The 25,121-nt window shown below is 42.6% G+C and overlaps 1 protein-coding gene and 1 pseudogene across 3 annotated transcripts in view; both read right to left on the bottom strand.

The window, feature by feature from the left end:
• LOC124789826 (bestrophin-2-like) overlaps nucleotides 1–25,121 on the bottom strand; it is a 472,401-nt gene that overhangs the window by 198,548 nt on the left and 248,732 nt on the right. Inside the window, exon 1 of one of the 3 annotated variants that reach the window (XM_047257312.1) lies at nucleotides 20,237–20,256. The exons of the other annotated variants lie outside the window; for them this stretch is intronic. The gene's annotated coding sequence lies outside the window, so the exon portion shown is untranslated. Of the gene's footprint in view, nucleotides 1–20,236; nucleotides 20,257–25,121 lie in introns of those variants that run through there. 3 annotated transcript variants of the gene reach the window in all.
• On the bottom strand, nucleotides 24,005–24,133 carry LOC124791011 (annotated as a pseudogene).

Genomic DNA, 25,121 nt, shown 5'->3' with positions numbered 1-25,121 from the left:
GCTGCGTGATCACAATTACAATTTCCATTAAACTGTACAGAATAATTGTTTCTGGTCTACTTTTATTCTTACTAAGACGACTGAAACCAATCAATTCGATAATTCAAAATGTTTATGCAAATGTAATGAAGAGTTGTGTTTTTTGTAATCTCCATTTTGTATATCCAGCAGCCACGAACGTTTTGTGTCATCTTAGGTACTTGTTGTTTTACCTGTGTGATAATGATACGAGTTTCTTTACGCACTGGTTTATGTTTGTCTTGTACTTTACATTGGTGGTGGTCTATTTTTCTCTGCATTACGTTCTTGAGAAGCTATGTGGTGTCTTTTACTCTTGTCTATCGTCTCTGTAATTCGTTCATCCGATTAACTCCATTAACGCATTCGGGGCGTAAGTATTGTATTACATAATTTTACATTTTTTCCTTTATGCTAACCTTGTATTTATATTACCGTACGTTACACTCTCGCACTTACGGTCATCACTTTTGTTTGAACTGATTGATATCTTACACTCGGTATATCGCACTCCATAGATGGCAATCAGGATGTCGCATGTTCACTTCTTTCTGCCTGGTCAGCCCAGGATAGCGCAGCACGCTGTTTCGTTGCCATCACCTACCACAATTTGTGCTTGTGCCAGCGCACACGATTGACGATGCTGGTACATGTCTGCTTTCTGTTTGTGAACATTAATTACGAAAGCTGCTAAGGGACCACCTCGGTAGCTGCGCGGTCGTCGCAGGGGATTGCGAAGCAAAGGGGCCTAGGATCGATTCCTGTCATGGTGAGAGATTTTCTCCGTTCTGAAACTGGGTGTTGTCCTTGCATTTGTAGCGTCATAATGGACATAGCGTTACTGAGATGGCTGAATGGGCATACCCCAGAAAAAAAACTTGTATTTTCGTTGGAAGTTACATATCATGCTTTATGTGCATGTTTTTCTAACTTTTTCACTAATCCGCCTCGTAGAAATGCATGCTACCTGAACATGTTCACTTAGAACCAAACCGGGTTTGACGTAATGAACGCACCTGAGATACAGGTGTGGTTTATTATTATTATTATTATTATTATTATTATTATTATTATTATTAAAGTTCGTGCTATTCAGTATTGGAGGCACAAAATGTTCAAGACTATTTTAGATGACTGACTGAAGATGGCCCACAAATGGTTCTTTCGTCACTTTAATATTCCAACAAGCAGGTGCAAAATTCGTAACCTCTAACATTATGATGTTGCCGGAGAGAAACCTTCTCTCAAAGCATGATTAGAGATTCAGGACAAAGCAACTGTGTGAAAAACACTGGTTTATTCACATACAATATCATGCAAATAATATATTCAGGTTTCCGAGAGGCGTTCTACGGTGCAGGGCATTATGCTGCTGCTACCACTACTACTACTACTACTACTACTACTACTACTACCGCCTACAGGAAAAGCACAGTCGCTGGGAGATGTAAGGAAGTGGAGAAGGCCATTATTTCCACTTACTATTAAGAGTGACAGTTCTCTTTAAATGTGGTCAGATACAGACTAATGCCCATGACCAAGATAGATTCCGATAGTATCCACTTATTTTCCTCCACTGCGCTGTTTGCCTAACAATTTGGTAAGGGCAGTGACAATAAAAACAGGAGTACCTCTGATATCAACGTTGTATGCTTATTTCGGAATTTCAGGTCCTTAACTTGTTATGTGTGATCTGAACTAATATATACAGTGATTATTTCATACTATGTATACACTTGTCTAAGCTATTGTACGTGACGTTTCGGGTAAATTTTACATCACTAAAAAGATAGTCTTCGTTCAGTAAAGCCAAATGTAAGTAACAGTTTTCATTTCATAATATTTCTTATGTTCTACGGCATTAATTTATTTTGTTAACCGATTTTCGCCTCAGGGCGATCATCAAACTTCAAAGGGGATACAATATTCAACAACAACATGGAAAAGGGTCTAGAGTGAGGTACGATGTATAAGATCTTATACAGCTCATGGCGAATGTAAGTTAAAAGTCTGATGATGGCCTAGTAAGCCGAAAGCTGGTTAACCAAATAAATTAATATAGTAGAGCACACACAATATTGTGCGTTTCATTTATTATTAGGAACCTGTTCCACGAATAAAGGACATAATTAAACAAGTCGAGTCACAAAATAATATTCCAGGATATCTCTAGATGTAAGGGTGACTTAAGTCGCTAGAGTATTTATTCCAAATATACGTGAAGTGGTGACACACACTGTGTGAATGAAGTAATCAAAAAACAGAATGAAGCGTCTGGACATTAGAGAAGACGGCATTAAATATTTTTTAGTACATATGTGGCCTAAATCAAGAATATCGAAACAACAGTTTGTTTGTAATTTGCAAAATTGAACAGAATTATAAATAATTAATACTGCATTGAAAAAGAAGTTCGTTGTATTCACAACAACAAACGAATAGTTTTTGGGAAAAAGATTCACTCAACAACTGCACAAAATATTGGTAGTGTTCATCTCTAGCATTTAAAGGAAGAAATATCTTTAATGTGAAGTCATTGTCTTCATTGATACTCATACAAAAACGAACATGACTGGGAAGTAACAAATTTTTTTTCTAATACGAGAAAAATTTACTGCCGATTTACTCCCAACATTTTTTTTTAATGAAAATATATGAACAGCGGACAACTTCGTAAGATTGGATCAAACCATATGACAACGTTATGGAATAGAAGCCTGAATCCTCGTCTCCCTCCCCTGCCCTTTTAAACAAAAATGGTTGCCGTTGCTCGTGTTACCTTTGGAAGATTTTTTTTTGTATCAGTCGTCGTAGTTTCAGTCGTCCTAAACCCAGAAATCGTAGGTAACATGCCGGCATTTTCCCAAAGGAAAGAACCGCGTTGGATGTTATCTTAATATTGGCACGTGTTCCACAGCTATACATAAACCAAGACGAATCCAAACAGTATTCATTTATTTATTTATACATTTATTTTACCTGGCAAGATTAGGGCCTTCATGCCCTCTCTTACACCTAACAAGGCACACTCACATTGAACGAATTTCAGTTTGTACAGAACATTATGGACATACCACGTGTTATACAGTATTAATGTTATAGAAAAAAAAGACTATGACAGTAGTACAGGGATAATTATAACAATCAAAAAATAACTATAACTATCACGAATAATAATAATGTACATGAAAGTAAACATATTTTTCTTTTATGAATGTCAGTCCTATTGCTAGTTGGGAATTTTCTCGTTATGTTCTTGCAGCTTGTGAGTTATTCACATCGAGCAGAGACATCAGACGATATAATGGGGTGCAAGAGATATAGACGAGGTAGCTAGGTTAGAAGAAGAGAAATAGAAGTAAAATTCGAAGCTATCATGGAGAGGAGAAAGAAAGAGATGAGGGGGCACAACAATGGTGGCTATACCGTCCCTAATATGTAAATTTTGAGTTCCCTCTTGAATGTTGAGTGGTTCTGGATAAGACGCAGATCACAGGGGAGCGCGTTCCACAGTCGTATGGCTGAGATGGAGAATGACACGAAGAAAGATTTTGTGTTCTGTAAAGGTACAGCCAAGATGCTACACGTATCACGCCACAGTTGGTAAGAAACTTTATTAAAAAAGCACACAAAGATTGGGTCAAAGAAACTTCGAGATTTACACATACCATAAGTAGATATGACAAACGGGGATGAAAAGCTATGTTATTTTCGGTGCAATTACTGTGGAGGACCATACTCCTTAATGGACAATCTAAAATGCAAACCCGTATAGAACGGAGGCAAGCTGCAGCAAAGAAACGCTGCTATTTCGCATCCTTGTCCCTTGTTGTGAAAGAACTAAGCAATGTACTTGGTGTCGTGAAGCCACGTATTCTTGGAAAAGAGTGTCGTTCCTTTGTCTCATCAGCATCTGTTTTAAGCTGGCTTGTCGTGCCCCTTTCTTTTTTTTTGTAGGGAACACTACTATAAAAACTGGCGTTTCAAGCCGACACAAACCACGAGAATGTGCTCCTAATGACCTCGTAACTACAAACGTCTCGTTGGAACCCGTCTCTTCGTTTAAGTTTAAATCCGGTATTTCACTCAGGAGAAACGGCACAAAAAGTTTATTTAGTACGAGAAAAGTAATCTGCAACTTTAGTGGAACATGTATCACGCATTATGCAATGAAATACTGCTGCCGAGACGAAATTAGCCTTTACGACTCGTGGGGCGAGTGCCTTTGATATGCTACTGACAGTGCGTTCGATTCTACCTAAGTTGTACGAGGTAAGTGTTTGAAATGGAAGGACGCAACATAGGGTTTAACGTCCCGTCGACGATGGTATCATTAGACGGTCCACAAGCGCAGATTGGCATAGGTAGAGAAGGAAATCTATCGTGTCCTTTACAAGCTAATCACATCATTTGCATGACAGGACGGGAATATGAACCGACATCGCCCCGACTGCGAGACCGGTTATCTTACCATTCTGTCAGTTCGTTCGGTACTAAGCCCGAAGCGGCACATCTGGCCGCAAGATATATGGAGGCGACACTTCTCCTTTTCGTTTCAATAGCAGCCCACGGTTTTTTGATAGTTCATTAGGTACAGGAAGATGGGTATGCTAAACGTCTTTCCGTTGATACAATTTTTCGAAAATGCTCTTAAATTCCACTCTGAGCATTGGCTTCACAAATGAGCCAATGGAGTACACAGTGAAAATAGTTTCTCGTGTACAGGAAACTACGTACACGGAAGTTATGTACATTGTTACGACAGGGCTTACACAGAGACCTCCATGTAAATTGCACATTTTATAGATCAAGTCGCTAACAAGAACACATGTCGGCTGTGGTAAAAGGGACTATTCATGTGTGTGATTCATGTGAAGTATGTTGAATATAGTCACGAAATGTATTCGCAAACTGCGAATAGTGTACCACCACAGCTATACATTTTATTGGAAACAAATGGAGAGATAGAGTGAGAAAGGCGGGGGCGGGGGGGGGGGGGAGAGGGAGTGAGAAAGGCGGGGGCGGGGGGGGGGGGGAGAGGGAGTGAGAAAGGCGGGGGCGGGGGGGGGGGGGAGGGGTGGGGCATCCACGGGGTTCAACCAAAGGCCGCTTAGTACTATTGGGACAAGAGGCGACATTGTTCATGCAAGGAATAGGAAAATGATCCCTATACCAGCAACCCACTGCCTTTGTTGCTACCTTCACAAAGATATCACGCAGTATTTAAATACTGTGCGTAGGTGATTTCATTCTACTGACAGTGTCTCTGACGGCATCAGCCGCGTGTGCACTGTTCATCGCACAGGGAGGATTTGCCGTCTACACACTTAAATGTAATTTTATTATGTATAAAGTGTCATGACCGGTTTCAAGTTCTTAGTAAGTCCGTTACATGGTGACTCATTATCTGCAGAGGCCAAAAACTCCTCTCCGGCCCGTACAGTTGATGAGCAACTATGTAACAGACTCACTAAAATAGAAATCCGTCACGCCGCTGTTTATGTGACCCAAGGCTGAAAAAAGTAAGAATTTCCTTCCACGAGGATCACTGCGTTTCATAAAGCCGTATGCGTTGCTGTGTGCGCTTACACGTGAACTGGAAGAAAGGAAATTAGGGGCTCAATGTCCAATCGGCAGCCAGGGAATTAGGGACGAAGCACAAGATCGGATTATGGAATTGTGGAGAAGGAAATCGATCGCGCCATTTTCAAAGGAACCATACTGAAATTTGCCTACCCGATTTAGGGAAAGACGGAAAACCTAAACTTGGATAGGGATTTGAACTGTTGTCCTCCAGAATGTGTGTGTCGTGTGTGCTAACCACTGCGCCACCTCGCTCGGTACTGGACTGCATAGCAATTAACACCTTTCCCATCACTAATACCGCGATCTAATTTTCAGACCTACAGTAGGTGTGTGTTGATTAGCCTAGACAGCAGAATCCCTTAGCATCCATCAAACATCCGGTAAATTGGTGCCTTGTAAGGTGGTGGAAACGATACCTCCGTTGTTGAAGAAAACTGAGCTTTCACCTAGAAAGACGAAGAGTTCAGTGCAGGAGTAGCCAGTTCGTTCTCCAGACTTCTTTCCCATTTAGCTTGTCTGGGATTAGTCAATGTTGGCATGTTTCAGCTCTTAGTGCTTCACAGGTACTTTCCGTAAAGAGAACTTTGTAAGAAAAATGGCACTGATTTTCTGTGGTATTCGTATACACCATGATTAATGCTATCATATAGCACTGTAGGTACAGTATTGCCATTCAGGAAAAATCACACTCTGCACTAATGGTATATGCATTACCGAGCTCTCTCACGTCATGTGTGCATTTCAAGTAAATCATATGTTCTAACAAATTCTCTCTCACTATTTTATCATGTTTCTATCACGTCTTCAGTTGTTCAGTTCGGTTAAATTTAATTACATTCGCTGCATAAAGCACGAGGGAAAAATTAGACTTAAGGTTTAAATTCTCGATAACGATAAGAACAGTATAATGACAGGCCAAGGATACGAAAGAAAAGCCGGCAGATGTGGCCGAGCGGTTCTAGGCGCTTCAGTCTGGAACCGCGCGACCGCCGAATTCTGCCTCGGGCATGGATGTATGTGAAGTTCTTAGGTTGGTTAGGTTTACGTTTTTCTAAGCTCTAGGGGACTGATGACCTCAGATGTTAAGTCCCATAGTGCTCAGAGCCATTTGAACCATAGGAAAGAAAAACAGACTTGTCCTTTTAAAAGGTATCCTCCATAATTCACCTTAACCGATTTAAGAAAACGGCGACAAGCCTAAATAACCATGGCCGAAAGGTGAATTTAACAGTCTTCCTCCAGAATGAGAGTCCACTGCGCCACATTTTTTTACTAAAAATCTCTTATTGTTGACATACTATAAATTACAACGTTTTACAAATGTAGCCTTCAAATTATTTACATCAAGCAAGTAAAATTATTATTAATAACAAGGCAGAGTACATTTGGTGTTCCCAAAACATAACACTTTTGTCAAAAAAACCGCATAAATTGTAAAATTTTGTACATGTCTGCACGTTCAGAGACCGGGTATAGTTACAATTGTAAGAAAAACAGCCCTCGGTCACTATTTTTAACAAATTAACCTGGTTTCAACACTGCTAGGAGTGTTTTCTTCAGAATTTAAAGAAAGAATGGTGTATGTTCTATATCATGGTCACAGAATAATAACTAAAAACGTATGATAGGGTGTAAGTACGGAATCATCGTAAAATAAATGGCTCTGAGCACTATTGGACTTAACATCTATGGTCATCAGTCCCCTAGAACTTAGAACTACTTAAACCTAACTAACCTAAGGACAGCACACAACACCCAGTCATCGCGAGGCACAGAAAATCCCTGACCCCGCCGGTAATCGAACCCGGGAACCCGGACGTGGGAAGCGAGAACGCTACCGCACGACCACGAGCTGCGGACGGAATCATCGTAAAAGACTGACAGTACTTACATGTCATTTATAAAATAATAAATATGCCAAAAGGGCATTAGTCACAAAGATATTTAAGATAAAGAAAACTGTGATAGCGAGCCACTAAGGGCTGCTCATTACTTGCGTGGTGCAGGTTGCAAAACATGTTTTGCAGCCCTTAGTGGCTCGCTATCACAGTTTTCTTTATCTTAATTATCTTTGTGACTAATGCCCTTGTGGCATATTTATTATTTAATAAATGACATATAAGTACTGCCAGTATTTTACGATGATTCCGTACTTATACCCTATCATACGTTTTTAGTCATTATTCTGTGACCATGTTATAGAATTAAGACCATTCTTTGTTTTAAATTCTGAAGAAGGCACTCCTAGCACTGTTGAAACCAGGTAAATTTGTTAAAAATAGTGACCGAGGGCTGTTTTCTTTCAATTGCGCATAAATTGTTTTTAAGTACTTCTTGCAGAGAATTTTCTTTGTGCTATCTTAATAGAGCTATTTGACCGCTGGTTTATCGTTCCACAACACTGCTGCTTGTGTCGGTCGGGATCTCAAGAGTCATGCGAATACAGAATCGATGGGCTCCCAAAGGCCGTACCCAATGTTACGTAGGATCTAAACGACACCAAGAGACAAGCGCTCAAAAAGACAGGCATAATGTCCGGCCATTCAGGACCGTACAGTCATGTTACGCACCACGATTCAGAAAAGTGGGCCTGTTTACACCAATACAAGTATCCAGACGAGTGCGACGACGCCTTTTGCAGTATGGACAGTCATCAAGGGGAGAATTTTTGCGGCTCCCCTTTACGCGGCAACAGGCCTACCGTGGCGCGCCCAATTACAAGGATACTGGATACAGGAGTCTTTCCAGACGAGTCCCAGTTGTGAGTACAGCATCATGATGAACGTATCAATGTGCTGACGCTCCAAAGAGAGCGAAAACTGACGGTAAGCATTCGTCATAGTCGCACGGGTCCACCACCCGGCGTCATGATGCGTGGTAGCATCGACTACACAACATGATCACCTCTTCCAGTAATCTGAACAGCAGCTGTTACATTTCTGACGTTTCTGTGGAACTTCTGTGACCGCACGTTTTTCGTGCTGTCTTGACCTACCTCAACAAAGATCGTTTTAGGCTGTTGTCCTTGCCAACATGTTTTCCAGGTCTCCTACCCATTGAAAACATCTGGTTACGGGTTGCCGAGCTGACTGGCAACATTTACGAACTCTGGTATACGAGGTGCGACAATATAGTAATGAGACTGATGTGAAAAAAATGCTGCTTACCGTTTTAGTCTAGTTTAGTGTTGTCTCCTTCAAAGTACTTCCCTTCTGATTGCACATACTTTTTCCAGCGCTTCTGCCATTGATGGTAACATTTCTGGAACTCATCTTCTCTAACATCCTCCAAGACCCTTGTCACAGCTTTTTGGACATCTTGTGTTGTTTGAAAATGGTGTCCCTCGACCGCAGTTTTGACTCATGGAAATAGGAAAAAGTCGCACGGAGCGATATCTGGTAAATAAGGTGGCTACAGGGTAGTACTGAAATTTGTTTTGAGGTTAAAAATTACTGTGCTGACGAGCAGTATGGGATGGCGCATTATCGTGATGCAGAATTCAATTTTGCACAAATATTTCCCATACCAATATCTTCAGTTATTATTAGACGAACCGTTTCTCGATTGACGTTCAGTTCTTCTGCAATCATTTTCATGGATAATTTTCGGTCGGACCGTGCAAGTTCATGCACCCTGGCCAAGTTGACATCTGTCCGTGAGGTTGATGGCCGCTCACTGCTGTCTTAATCTTCAACATTCTTTCTGCCTTCACTAAACATTTTATGCCAACGAAAAACTTGAGCTTTTGACATAACCTCCTCTCCAAAATCCTTCGGAAGCTGACCGTAAGTTTTCGTCGCGTTTTCACCCAATTTAACGCAAAAAGAAATGGCATACCGTTGTGCAATATTATGCGGTTCCTTTTCGTGACGAGAGACACAAACACGTGTTAACTTATTACAGCACAACTCACGAGTGAGCAGTTGCATCGATGTGCCGCTTGGACTAGAAGCAGCTTATAGACTAAGGTCAAAGATATTGTGCCTACGCAAGCCTGCAGGGTTGCCATATCTTGCAGAGAAAAAAAGTCTCCTTACTTTATTGCCGCACCTCGTACAGTTGAGAAGGCTGGACTGTCATACTCATCATCCAATCTCAGTTCGACTCGTTGCCCAGATGGGTTAGAACGATTGTTGCTCTCAGAACTAGCAGCTCTGTGCACTAAATTTCACACCCAATACTCCTCCAAATCATCAACTAATTGACTTGTATAGTCTTCCAACTGTAATGTACGCATAATGTAACTAAAATTTCATCATTTCCTATTCTTCCTTGCGTTACAACTTATCTGGCCAGTATGCAACGTACTTCGTTCACAATCCAAGTTTTTATAACTGCTAGACAGCCGACTTGTGGTCTTCCGGGAACATGTACGTGCACAACCGATCTGAGGCTGAGGTGAGTCAGTGGGGGTGAGCTGCCAAGGCGGCACAGCTGTTCGCGATCGCGTGGCATGGCGTGTAGCACACATGAGGCCAATTAATCTGTCCCGGCGGGCCGTGTCGGCAGTCGGCACACAAAGGACGCGGCGCGCATCGCGCTGTAATTTCCCCGGCCAAAGACAACGGCGGGCCTGGGCCTCTTGCCACTTGCCAGCCAACTGTGCTTTACTGCACGTGCCTCGCCAGAGTAGAAATAACAGACCGAGCGCGCCCAAACGTCACGGAAACACAGGCAGCTGCCGCAGCTTTTCCCCCATTAGACCGTCAAGTCAACGTTCTCGGCTACCAACTTCTTTTTAATTTTTTTTACGATGGTGTACTGAAAAGTAATGTCGCAGAATTTTTTTGTGAAAGCACTTAGACCTTTACAAATAAAACAAATGTTATTAACATTCTACATCTTTATTATTCATGTCTACACACACAGACGGAATAAAAATCCCAACACTAAGCAGCAGTTGTGCAACATAAAAAAGTTGTTACGTGTTTTTCCGCATCTAATAGATGATGTCTGTTCAAATTTCGCAAGTCACATACAAGTGGCGTCAGTAGCTCCAATATGAAGATGCAAATCAAGTTTACTTTAAATATGAGCTGTAACGGTCCTGAGCGTTAGTTATCTTAGAATACGGGGTGACGTTACGCGTATGTAGGCGACATAACTGGCACCCAGAATTTGTACAGGGTAAGATGAAATTATTGTACGGCTGAAAGATAGCGGGCACACGGCTCTCAGTACACCGCGAAGCGATCGGCACGGGCGAGACCACAAAGACGAGCGGCGTTGTCGGAAAGGGGTAAGAAGTCCCAAAGCTGGGAATTTGGACGGCTATTGTCCGCATGACCGTTGTGCAGCAGAAAATGCTCCAAAAATGGCGGAGTATCAGACGAGCTGAAAGATGGCTTCTTACAGCCCTTTGAGACTATTTCTTGTCAGATACTAATGCAAATCTCGCCACATCGGCGATCCCACAGAAATGAGGTGCATCCAATCATAACAATTTCAATATCTTTACAACAACAAAAGTTAAAAATTTAATGACTAAGCATTTACAGAATGAACCTCTGAATTAACAACTTTTAAGTGCTTCATGCGATTTCAACATGCGTTATCGTAGGTAATAGCATTGCACTATAGCTGTCACCTCAGAAAGCTACCTATCTGTATCTATTTCTTGATTTATTTGGTGTTTTGCAGCTTTTTATTCCGCAAATGTTTCTCAGAACATCGTATTCTCCACATTTACCTAGCAACTGAACATAGCGTAAGTATTTCACATTTTGTCATACTTGTATTTTTATTTAATGAACAGTTTACTATTAGGCCAGTAACTTTATTTAATTGTTGATGCCAAGTGCTATTAAAAAGCTGTGCTAATTTAGAAATGGCCAGTCCCATGAGTCAGCAGACATCACAACTAGAAAGATAAGAGGCTTCGGTAAAGAATGCGTAAATAATTGTTTAAACGATGTTCTACGACAGTCTATTGTCATTAATGCTGGCTTATTTATTTATGAACCAACTATTGCTTACATTTATTGTAAATGATCTGAGTGTAATAGAATGTTGATGACATTTCTTTGTTTAAATATAGTTGGAATATATTAGTTTAGTCCGGGAAGGGATCGACTACACACAAATGATGTCTTTAGAACTTAAGAACGATGTATTTTTGGTGGGGACGGTCTTCAGCCAATCTGAGAGCAGTCAGTAGCGTACGAGCAGAGGACTTAAGTGGATACTGGGACTTTTTAGAGTGAAGAGTTCAAGGGAAGAATTCTGGACAATTTTACATTTATGCTGGAAAGAAACAGACCTGCATGTGGTAATGTGCGTAATTCGGGTGTATAGCTGATAGATTCTGGGCAGTAAGCGGCCGCTATGAGACTAACATTTGAGGATACTTTTCAGTTAGATCTTGGAGTGGGCACTCGCATGTTCGTTCTGGAAGAAGCCAGGCCTGCCTATGGTACCGTTTGGTTTCTGATGGAACGTGTGATACATTCTACGTGGTGTACGGCCGCTACCATACTTTAATTTCTCAAGGAACTTTATAGTTCGTGATGTTTGTGCTCCAAAGTGGGGCTTTAAGGTTCTCCACCTGTATTACGGAATTGAGGATGTACCGAGTATGAGTTACTATTTTTTTGTATCGCATTTGTTAATTTGTGAATCATCACGTTGAACTCTCAACTGTTTTGGGCTGGTACTGTAATTACGAAATGGACATATTTTTCGCATGTCTTTTGTGACTGTTTGATTAGCGGAGTTTCCTACCATTCTCTTAACGCTCTCAACGAAACTTCGCTGCATTTTAGAAGAGTATTTCTGTATTATACGTGATTGTCGTAGGACTATTTTTCATTTATTTGAGACGTCCTTTTTCAATAAACATCATTCCGCGTAATTCTCTGTTGTCTGCAAGAACTACATACCTTAGAATAGAACCTTTTTTAAATTATTCACATAGCTTTTATTTTATATTTTTGTGTATTTTATTAATTTGCTGTTCTAGCCAAGTTATAGACCATTTATCAGCGTGATCACATCTACAGGTTATTATTTGCAGCGAATTATCTGCGGGGCATGAAAACGGACGTGCGCGGCTCGACTCTATGACTACATCGAGCCATTCCTTTTAAACAGAGCCACGCATTGCACATGTCCTAAAGTAAGGGTAACCGCATGTAAAGATGCAACTGGTTTGCTCGTATGGGATGCTGTTTGGCAAAACAACCACACTTTGCAGTAACCGTTCGGTAGGGTCGCAATGCTTTTGAGGCGACAAAGACGCCATTATCAACATCTCTCTGAGTTTGAACCAGGTGGTGTAGCAGGGCTATGAGAAGTTGTAGTTCCTTGAACTGCGATATTACAGAAAAACTTGGGAAGAATGCAGCCACTGTCAATGACTGCTAGTAGCGGTGATCACAAGAACGTATCGTCCAAGTAGACCAGGCTTCGGATTGCCACGGGGCACAACTGAGAGGGAAGACCATTGTGTTCTGCGTATGGCTCTGGAGCATCGTACTGCATCTACAGCAGCAATACGAGCAAATCTTCAAAGACAGTTATGAGCCAGACACCCCGTAGCGTGAATTCCACTGTCCCCAAACTATCGCCATTTGTTACTTCAATGGTATCAAGCGAGAGCTCATCGGAGGGCAAGGGTGAGGGCCTGCAACCAATCTCTCTCTGCGTGCAAGGCACACTGGACCTACACCTGGAGTTATCGTCTGGGGTGCAATTTTGTATGACAGAAGGTGCACTTTCATGGTTATTCCACGCAGGGTGACTGCAAATTTGTACGTCAATCTGGTGATTCGATCCGTTGTGCTGCCATTCATGAACAGAATTCCAGGGAGTGTTTCCCAACAGAATAACGCTCGCCCACATACCGCAGTTTTAACCCAAAATGCTCTACAGAGTGTCGACTTGTTGCCTTGGCCTTCTCGATCACTAGATACGTCTCCAACCGAGCACATAGGGGGGCATCACTGGACAATAACTCCAGCTTCATCCACAACCAGCATTAATCGTTCCTGTATTGACCGACCAACTGAAAACTGACATCCGGCACCTGTGCAGCACAGTGCATTCACGTTAGCATTGCTTTCATTCAACATTCTGGCGGTTACACCGGTTATTAATGTACCAACACTTCACATTTGCAGTGGCTTACGTCGTGCTTACGTTTACCTATGATAAATTAATCACTTAACATCACCTAGACAAAAGTATTTTCGAACTTTCATTACTCTACATTAGTTACTTTGCTATATTTTCCGTCAGTGTATTTATTTTTCAGTACAGTAGCCTTGGCGACGTACACATTTCTCGCAACGAGAGGCTAGTTTGTTGACACAGACGCTGTAGGATGTTTGACCTAGTTTTCGGATCCACAACTTCACCTCTGCTTGCACCGCTTCATCACTTTCAAAGCGAAGTCCTCGAAGGCGTTCTTTAAGGTTTGGAAAGATATGAGAATCGGATGGGACCAAGTCGGAACTGTATGGAGGATGGTCGATGACAGTGAACCCAAAACGTCGGATTATTTCAGAAATCCAGCGTTCGTGTGTACGATTTGGCATGGTCATGCTGAAGAAGAGGATGCTCCGTTAAGTGGGCAAACTCGTCGAATTCGAAACACTATTACAACACGATGTTTGTCATCCAATGACATAGTTACGTTACTCACCGCGAAGTTACACGCTACAATTCGTAGCCCCCTTGTGGAAGAGGGCTGCAAATACGCAGATATTAATAATAAGATGTAAAATGTTAATTACGTCTGTTTTACTTAAAAAGCTTAAAGAATTTTCTCACATAACTTCTCAGCACGCCCTCGTATATCTTGTTACCGTAAAATCTTACAGACATGCTGTTTCTACGTTTACACAAGCACGAAACTTCCTCGCAGATTAAAACTGTGTGCCGGACCGAGACTCGAACTCGGGACCTTTGCCTTTCGCGGGCAAGTGCTCTACCAACAGGGCTATCCAAGCACGACTCACGACCCGTCCGCACACCTTCAATTCTGCCAGTACCTCGTCTCCTACCTTCCAAACCTCACAGACGCCCTTCTGCGAACCTTGCAGAACTAGCACTCCTGCAAGAAAGGATACTGCGGAGACATGGCTTAGCCACATCCTGGGGGATGTTTCCAGAATGAGATTTTCATTCTGCAGCACGACTCACGACCCGTCCGCACACCTTCAATTCTGCCAGTACCTCGTCTCCTACCTTCCAAACTTCACAGACGCTCTATCATCTGTGCTCCGCAATGCACCTTACGACCTGTGGCGTTGGGTTCTTCTGGTACCACTATCATTTTTCCTCTTACCTGTTCCACTCACGAATAGTGCCCCCATATGGCTGTAAACTATATTATTTTCTCACATTTCTTTTCTATTCTATCAATCCAATCTTGTAAGCGTCACAGACTGAAGAGCAAACCTTAAGAACCATACGAGCGAGAGTTTTGGGGTTAACATCTTTCATGGATAAATGCACATTCTCCCAATGAATCTCAGCCTGGCATATGCTTTTCCTATAACCAATTTTATGTGGTCGTCCAACTTCAGGTCGCTAGGGACGCTAACGCTAGGTCTCTTGTGACAAACGTTCACCTCTGTACCACAGATCGTTCTTCTTCCTGTCTGTCTGGGGTGTTTTGCACCGAGATGTGTGCTTCGGACCATTCAGGATTTAAATGCTACAAGCTACTCGTGACGGCGGTAATCATCGTCATCATGCAGAGTTTTCCTAACTCATTCTTGGGGTGGAGACTGAAGATACCAACTCCCTCGTTTGCGCTACGTTACATTTAAGCAGGAAAGTGAACTGCACAGCAGTCACATACCATAGTCGAGCACACGAGAGACTCGACAATCTTCACGTATTTTGCAGTGTTTTCCGAGAAAATTTCTACAGCCCCGTTGTTTTTTGGTTAAAGGAATCATGTACCTGGCTTCTTCCATAACAGGAAGAACAGGCTGAAAATTTCGTTTTTCAACAAGATGAAGCACAAATGCACTGGTAATTCGTAAGATAGTACTGATTACAAAAGTTACCAATAATTACATTTATTTTTCAAATACTAGCATCGCATATGCTTAAATATCTCATGACTTGGAGGTAGTTACCACAATGAACCATAAACCGTGTAATTATTTGTTTCACAACTTGTAACTGACAGCGGAGAACAAAAGTAATTATTTAGAGACTACTTCACTGTTGCAGGACCTACATTGTATATTACAATTATTATTATTATTATTATTATTATTATTATTATTATTATTATTATTATTATTGGGTCTGGTCATACCCAAGTCATTGGCAGCCTGAAGTTATCCAACTACTGCTAGCTCAGAATTAAGGATTCTAAGAAGTCAACCCATCAAATGATTTACGAACAGTTGTTGTTGTGGTCTTCAAGTCCTGAGACTGGTTTGATGCAGCTCTCCATGCTACTCTATCCTGTGCAAGCCTCTTCATCTCCCAGTACCTACTGCAGCCTACATCCTTCTGAATCTGCTTAGTGTATTCATCTCTTGGTCTCCCTCTACGATTTTTACCCTCCACGCTGCCCTCCAATACTAAATTGGTGATCCCTTGATGCCTCTGAACATGTCCTACCAACCGATCCCTTCTTCTAGTCAAGTTGTGCCACAAACTTCTCTTCTCCCCAATCCTATTCAATACCTCCTCATTAGTTATGTGATCTACCCATCTAATTTTCAGCATTCTTCTGTAGCACCACATTTCGAAAGCTTCTATTCTCTTCTTGTCTAAGCTATTTATCGTCCACGTTTCACTTCCATACATGGCTACACTCCATACAAATACTTTGAGAAACGACTTCCTGACACTTAAATCAATACTCGATGTTAAAAAATTTCTCTTCTTCAGAAACGCTTTCCTTGCCGTTGCCAGACTACATTTTATATCCTCGCTACTTCGACCATCATCAGTGATTTTGCTCCCCAAATAGCAAAACTCCTTTACTACTTTAAGTGTCTCATTTCCTAATCTAATACCCTCAGCATCACCCGACTTAATTCGACTACATTCCATTATCCTCGTTTTGCTTTTGTTGATGTTCATCTTATATCCTCCTTTCAAGACACTGTCCATTCCATTCAACTGCTCTTCCAAGTCCTTTGCTGTCTCTGACAGAATTACAATGTCATCGGCGAACCTCAAAGTTTTTATTTCTTCTCCATGGATTTTAATACCTACTCCGAACTTTTCTTTTGTTTCCTTTATTGCTTGCTCAATATACAGATTGGATAACATCGGGAATAGGCTACAACCCTGTCTCACTCCCTTCCCAACCACTGCTTCCCTTTCATGCCCCTCGACTCTTATGACTGCCATCTGCTTTCTGTACAAATTGTAAATAGCCTTTCGATCTCTGTATTTTACCCCTGAAAGACAGTATTCCAATCAACACTATCAAAAGCTTTCTCTAAGTCTAGAAATGCTAGAAACGTAGGTTTACCTTTCCTTAATCTTTCTTCTAAGATAAGTCGTAGGGTCAGTATTGCCTCACGTGTTCCAACATTTCTACGGAATCCAAATTGATCTTCCCCGAGGTCGGCTTCTATCAGTTTTTCCATTCGTCTGTAAAGAATTCGTGTTAGTATTTTGCAGCTGTGACTTATTAAACTGATAGTTCCGTAATTTTCACATCTGTCAACACCTGCTTTCTTTGGGATTGGGATTATTATATTCTTCTTGAAGTCTGAGGGTATTTCGCCTGTCTCATACATCTTGCTCACCAGATGGTAGAGTTTTGTCAGGACTGGCTCTCCCAAGGCTGTCAGTAGTTCTAATGGAATGTTGTCTACTCCGGTCTCAGGTCTATCAGTGCTCTGTCAAACTCTTCACGCAATATCGTATCTCCCATTTCATCTTCATCTACATCCTCTTCCATTTCCATAATATTGTCCTCAAGTACATCGCCCTTGTATAGGTTCTCTATATACTCTTTCCACCTTTCTGCTTTCCCTTCTTTGCTTAGAACAGGGTTTCCATCAAAGCTCTTGATATTCATGCAAGTGGTTCTCCTTTTTCCAAAGGTCTCAAGTGAGTTAATACATTTTAACTTGGCCTGTCTTAAACGGGAGCGCTGGGCGTGAGTAAAAGACGTGTCGCTAGGAAGGAGCAGAGGAAGCGTATTTTGTAACAAGTATCATATGTGGACAGTTAGCTTTCTTTTCTTAGAAGGAACTGTAGAAGGAATTGTAGAAGACTAGAAGACACTCGCAAAGCACTTTGAATAGTTTCATCATTCTAAAAAAAAAAAAAAAAAAAAAAAAAAAAAAAAAAAAAAAAAGAAGAAGTTAGAAATTAGCAGCATCACTTGTCTCAGTGGCTCAGTTTGTGGTTCAATAAAACACCTACAAAAACTAAGTAGCGTTTATCTTTCGTAATTTACAAAATTAAAGTGGCCAAAGATATTTATTATTCATTCTGAAGTATAGTTATGCACTAATATGATAATGGTGGGGGACGGGGGGAGGGGGTGTTCTAGCTAATGGTCTCAAAGGTTGGAAACCACTGCTCCAGATAAGGCACATTTGGTAACAGTAGTTACACATTTATTTATTTTCAAATAGCGAAAAAAAAAACCTGAGCTCCAGAGCTACTTCAAAATTTAGCCCGCCTGCTTTCTTTGATATCGCTGTCGAAATTTCTAGTTACTTTTTACATTTATGCTGTGAGTAGAAAGAATACCGATATCACTGATCTGAAATACACTCCTGGAAATTGAAATAAGAACACCGTGAATTCATTGTCCCAGGAAGGGGAAACTTTATTGACACATTCCTGGGGTCAGATACATCACATGATCACACTGACAGAACCACAGGCACATAGACACAGGCAACAGAGCATGCACAATGTCGGCACTAGTACAGTGTATATCCACCTTTCGCAGCAATGCAGGCTGCTATTCTCCCATGGAGACGATCGTAGAGATGCTGGATGTAGTCCTGTGGAACGGCTTGCCATGCCATTTCCACCTGGCGCCTCAGTTGGACCAGCGTTCGTGCTGGACGTGCAGACCGCGTGAGACGACGCTTCATCCAGTCCCAAACATGCTCAATGGGGGACAGATCCGGAGATCTTGCTGGCCAGGGTAGTTGACTTACACCTTCTAGAGCACGTTGGGTGGCACGGGATACATGCGGACGTGCATTGTCCTGTTGGAACAGCAAGTTCCCTTGCCGGTCTAGGAATGGTAGAACGATGGGTTCGATGACGGTTTGGATGTACCGTGCACTATTCAGTGTCCCATCGACGATCACCAGTGGTGTACGGCCAGTGTAGGAGATCGCTCCCCACACCATGATGCCGGGTGTTGGCCCTGTGTGCCTCGGTCGTATGCAGTCCTGATTGTGGCGCTCACCTGCACGGCGCCAAACACGCATACGACCATCATTGGCACCAAGGCAGAAGCGACTCTCATCGCTGAAGACGACACGTCTCCATTCGTCCCTCCATTCACGCCTGTCGCGACACCACTGGAGGCGGGCTGCACGATGTTGGGGCGTGAGCGGAAGACGGCCTAACGGTGTGCGGGACCGTAGCCCAGCTTCATGGAGACGGTTGCGAATGGTCCTCGCCGATACCCCAGGAGCAAGTGTGTCCCTAATTTGCTGGGAAGTGGCGGTGCGGTCCCCTACGGCACTGCGTAGGATCCTACGGTCTTGGCGTGCATCCGTGCGTCGCTGCGGTCCGGTCCCAGGTCGACGGGCACGTGCACCTTCCGCCGACCACTGGCGACAACATCGATGTACTGTGGAGATCTCACGCCCCACGTGTTGAGCAATTCGGCGGTACGTCCACCCGGCCTCCCGCATGCCCACTATACGCCCTCGCTCAAAGTCCGTCGACTGCACATACGGTTCACGTCCACGCTGTCGCGGCATGCTACCAGTGTTAAAGACTGCGATGGAGCTCCGTATGCCACGGCAAACTGGCTGACACTGACGGCGGCGGTGCACAAATGCTGCGCAGCTAGCGCCATTCGACGGCCAACACCGCGGTTCCTGGTGTGTCCGCTGTGCCGTGCGTGTGATCATTGCTTGTACAGCCCTCTCGCAGTGTCCGGAGCAAGTATGGTGGATCTGACACACCTGTGTCAATGTGTTCTTTTTTCCATTTGCAGGAGTGTACTTTGACTATATGAAAGCTGCGTCGTACGGATGACGAAACTTTACACAGGGAATAACAACAAACACTGAAGAAAAATCTTACACGGGAAGTAATTACCACACTGTTTGTGGATTTGAAGGCAATAAGCAGTGCCAAACCAAAACAACAAAAATATATATAAAATAAATGGAACTTAAAAGATATGAATACAATAAGTACTTTTTAAATCACGAATAAAATGAAACTATTTTTCCCTTTCCTTCTCTTGAAACCACTCAAATGCAGAATACTCGTTAGCAACAGAAGGCAGATGAGTGAAAGAATGGAAATAATACTAGTAAGAATGAAGAAACAATATCACCTGAAAGTAAAGATTATACTGAATTTTTTTGCAATTAGCTGCAATGAATCAACAAAAGGCGGTCAGTTTTCCCAATATTGAAATATCCTTCATGTTAAGACAGTATCAGACTTAAGTACAAACGTTAGTGCGCTGAAAACCAATTACTAGTTACGCTACCTTGCTGCACTGGCTCAATGCATCCATCTCAGGAGTGGTAAGCCATAGAAGAAGTCGATCTCATCTTACCTGCAAAAAGAAATACCATCGTTTTAACTACATCAAAATACAAGTAGACTGGACTAGATAATAGCTGACAAGTTTCGTCTCTATAGATGTCTCCCATGTACAGTGCTGTATAGTGACTAGACTACTAGATCCTTCTCTTCAGTGTCTTTCAAATTCTGCAGAGACTCCTTCCACGACGTTGTGGTATCAGTAAACCGCGGAGGGAATGGTTTTTCTCCACAGCCTGAGTGGCAGTTAAGATTGTATTACCGTCGGAGACACTCTGCTACAGACTTTCAAAGGAAATGGTGGGAAGCCATGGGATCCAGCAAAAAGGTTTCCCTGAACAAAATTAAACTACACTGAATTTTATACAAAAAGAGATCCTATTCATATTTCTCTAGGACTAATAGTTTCCGCCTTGCAGGTAATGAAAAAATCGTAAATTAATAAAACTAGTTTTTTGACGGTATAAAATTGATGTGTATTCTTAAATAATATGAGTTAAGATCAAATATTAACAAAATGTGTGTACCACATGTAAGTGTAGTAGAACCTTATTAAGGATTAAATTGAGCTCTGAGGGTTTAACAGGGCGGAGGTTAGACGCAGACGGACGGTAGGTCGCCAGATTGTGGCAATGCACTTCCCTCCTTCGTAGATTCTGTTACGTGAAGAGGAAGCACGTAATTCTCCATTCTGTCTATCCCATTACACCACAAAATGCAAGTACAGGCTGTAGGGATGGGGAAGTTTGCTTTCCCGGAAGAAAACTACAGGTGCCGTACAGGACAACTAAGAATCAATTTCCCTCTAGCACTGCAGAACAATGTGATGAGATTTACGTATATTCTGTCCATACCCGTTTTTTGCGTTAGTATCATTAGTAATTCGTACCTGCATTCCATGTAGCATCAACGGAATTTGTGAAAAATGCCTCCGATCATGTCTGCACGCCGCGTCGTCAGTGGTTTGCAGGGCAAGCTACGAAAGTGTCGAAAGAACTTCGTGAAGGAGATGTTTAATAAACTCAAGTGGCAGACTCTGCAAGAGAGGCGCTCTGCATCGCGGTGTAGCTTGCTCGCCAGGTTTCGAGAGGGTGCGTTTCTGGATGAGGTATCGAATATATTGCTTCCCCCTACTTATACCTCCCGAGGAGATCACGAATGTAAAATTAGAGAGATTAGAGCGCGCACGGAGGCTTTCAGACAGTCGTTCTTCCCGCGAACCATACGCGCCTGGAACAGGAAAGGGAGGTAATGACAGTGGCACGTAAAGTGCCCTCCGCCACACACCGTTAGGTGGCTTGCGGAGTATCAATGTAGATGTAGATGTAGTCCGTTTTTGTGATGCAGTAGCTTAGATAGAGTGGGGAAGCAACCTGCTTGCTGTTCCGTTTGCAGACCTACGAAGAAGGAAAGTGAATGAGCACAACACAGAGACTTATCTTCTCTCACAATTCGACCACCCCCCCTCCCCCCCCCTCCAGAGCACAATCTATTCCTTGATACTCCTCTACCGCACTTCGATGTGGTAAATACATTTAATGATTGTTCTTAACCCATCTCATTTAACAGTAAACAATTTTATATCACTGAAACACTATTTTTACTACCATTTTTCCATCCCCTGCAATGCGCTAACTTTTAGTCCTAGAGAAAAAAATGAATAGAATCTTTGTGGTAATTTAATGCAGTTCAATTTTTAACTGGGAAATATTTTAGCTAGGACCCGCGGTTTTCGAGATATTCAAGAAAAACCTGAAGAAGTGACTTAAACGTCCCAATCACCGCTCCCGGTTAGGATTTTTTGTATCGTTATTCGTTACCCCCTACCACTGTACAAAAATTTGCGACTGCCCAAATTTTTTCTCTAAGCCGACGTTATTTGGTTTTCCTTGACTGGGCTGTACGCGTCTCGATACTCACGTCACGAGACCAGGTGAATTTAGTACGGTGCTTCATGGAATTTTATTTGTAAAGCATAACGAAACCAAGTGACATGACGGGAGTATTTGTGCCGAAACATAAGGCGACGCAAATGAAGTGTGATTGACACAGAACACAGTTGTTATTTTTTCGCCACTAATCAGTCGCACCCAACCAAAAGTGTTGTTTGGACAAAAGAAAAAAAAAGAAACAATTCTTGATTGTCTATGCAGTAGTATATATACCAATAAGCTGCTGCAATCTACATGAGAGTTCATCCGTTCGAGCTTTATGTACAACGAGATTCAGAGCGCTTGTGAAGGACATGGAATGACTTTAATATTGTGCACCGGTAGGCTTTTAGAAGTACTACTGCAAAACTCGTTCGACGGTGTGCAAACTACATCCCTCACTGACCTGTTGGTCTAAAAATGTGTTTTTCATTTGCAGCCGAGTCTCTTGGAAACGAATGTAAGGTCAATCGTTTCAAAACTCGCGGTTTCGAAGACGGATGTTCACACATGTCAAAGCCATATGTAGCAAAATTGCAACATAAATACAGGGAACGACAGGAAACACGCCAAACTATTTAGTGATTGCTCAAAAGCGCGACGAAAGATGTTTTTGCTGGCGCATATTAGCAGCAACACTTTACGTTAAAATGCTTGAGTGCTCTCGCTAATTTTCTAATAGCCGATAGCCATACTGGTGTCCAAACATTGGCCAATCGCATGTCAAGGCCGCTAACGTCACTATTGCCGGAAAGACGCAGCGTTGTTGGTCTGTGTCTGTTTTCTTGCGCTGTATGCTCCACTTCCGAAAGACAAACTTCCAGCAAACCTACGAGAAACGTCTAGATAGTGACACAACGTTCTGAACGTGGGATTTCTAGTTCTGGATCGGCCGCATCAGGTAGAATTCGGTGAGCTTCAAGCTACGGAGCGTTTTTTGTCCGGCCGCTGTCAATACTGGCGATTTAACAATACATTACGTAGAAACTGATTGTTGTGCCATGCCGAGCCGCACCAAATCAGTAAACACAATAGGCCCTACTCGTATTATATGTAGTGCCGGCAGAGCGGGAGCAAGGTGCATACTTTTTTCTAAAGAGCCTCTTTAACTTCAGCCTGCTCTTCATCGTTGCTAAACTCTGGCCTTAGACTGCTCCTTGGTACGCCATACAATGATATCGGAATCTCTGTCTGACCATTATGTAATACAGTTTTTTTTCTTTTTTGCTTTTTATTTATTTTTTTTAATTTTTTTTATTTTCCATGGTCATAAGTTCTAATTATCAAGGTGTACACACAGCAGTGTCCAAAAAGGATCAAATATGCATCTAATGATCAGGACACAAACACAAATTATAACACTGGCAGTGCTGTGAAAATGAATTAAGTACAACACCTGCCTCCCACACACTCACCAACTCTCACTGTACTGCCCTAGTCTCCTCCACTAAATTCTGACAAAGTTTTGTCAAATCCTACATTTATCAGTAATCACTGCATGTGTGTACCACAAGTATGCTATGGAGCAAGAATTGCCACTAGACAGAACCACATTTCAACTGTCCACATTGGCATCTTTATTCACACATAGCAGTTGCACAACATCTTACACTGAGGAGAATGTTTCTCACCAGCTCCCTAAGACATGTACACAATTCATCAGTGAACACAGCCTCGTCTGTGTACATGGTCCCTAACAACCATCAGCTAAACACTTCCACAAGTGCAGAATGAGTACACTGATAAACACAGCTTGAAGCATTGTTTCTATGAGACTTACACCCCCTCAGGGGTTGCCAAAAATTGCCACAGAGACGGTATTTCACGTCTCTTTGGCGGGGTATTGGTAAAAGTTTTCAACTAGCAATAATCGCACCTCAGTTATACTTCAATTTTATTTATTTATTTATTTTTAATTGGGCCTCCTTCTCCTATAGCCCTACCTTTTCCTCTCCAAAAATGCCGCCATCCTCTAGTCTCGACGCAACACACAAAGCAGGGTGCTGTTAATAGCAAGACTTATTGCCATAAACCGAAAATAAAATCGGAGGCATACTCTGCTATGCCTCACGGGGCGACGACACACTACTCAGAAATACACCTCTCTCTGCAGGTGTGAAGCAAGTGATAGAGTTTAGAAACTAAAAAGGAAGAAATAAATAAAGACAAAAATGAAGGCAAATTAAAAACAGGGACGGCAGCACACACAAATGAAAACGAATGGTATATACCCGTGTCTCCACACCTTTCCCAAGCGCATCTCTTGTATTTTATTGAAGAGCATTCACTTTTACCAGCTTACGTTTACTGTAGAAGTCTGCCCCCTACTTCACTCCTGCTACCCTACCGAGCCGATATTCTCCAGTAATACCGTCTTCAATTACTTTAGCTACCACAGCGTGCCAATCACCTCCCCCCTCCCCAAATTATTAGATCATCATCTCCTATTGTATTGTATTGTATGTTAACCGGGGACCTAGAAACGACGGAGAGGCTCAGTCTCCGCCGCAGCCGCAATGGTCCACAACCCCACGACGACTACCGCAGTCCACTTCACCCCTCCGCCGCCCCACACCGAACCCAGGGTTATTGTGCGGTTCGGCCCCCGGTGGACCCCCCCAGGGAACGTCTCACAAAAAAAAGAGTGTAACCCCTATGTTTGCGTGGTAGAGTAATGGTGGTGTACGCGTACGTGGAGAACTTGTTCGCGCTGCAATCGCCGACATAGTGTAACTGAGGCGAAATAAGGGGAACCAGCCCGCATTCGCCGAGGCAGATGGAAAACCGCCTAAAAACCATCCACAGGCTGGCCGGGTCACCGGACTCGACACAAATCCGCCAGGCGGATTCGTGCCGGGGACCAGGCGCTCCTTTCCGCCCAGAAAGCCGTGCGTTAGA

The sequence above is a fragment of the Schistocerca piceifrons genome, chromosome 3 (genome assembly GCF_021461385.2).
Source record: "Schistocerca piceifrons isolate TAMUIC-IGC-003096 chromosome 3, iqSchPice1.1, whole genome shotgun sequence".
NCBI classification, from domain to species: domain Eukaryota; kingdom Metazoa; phylum Arthropoda; class Insecta; order Orthoptera; family Acrididae; genus Schistocerca; species Schistocerca piceifrons.
This window is presented reverse-complemented; position numbering and strand designations above follow the sequence as displayed.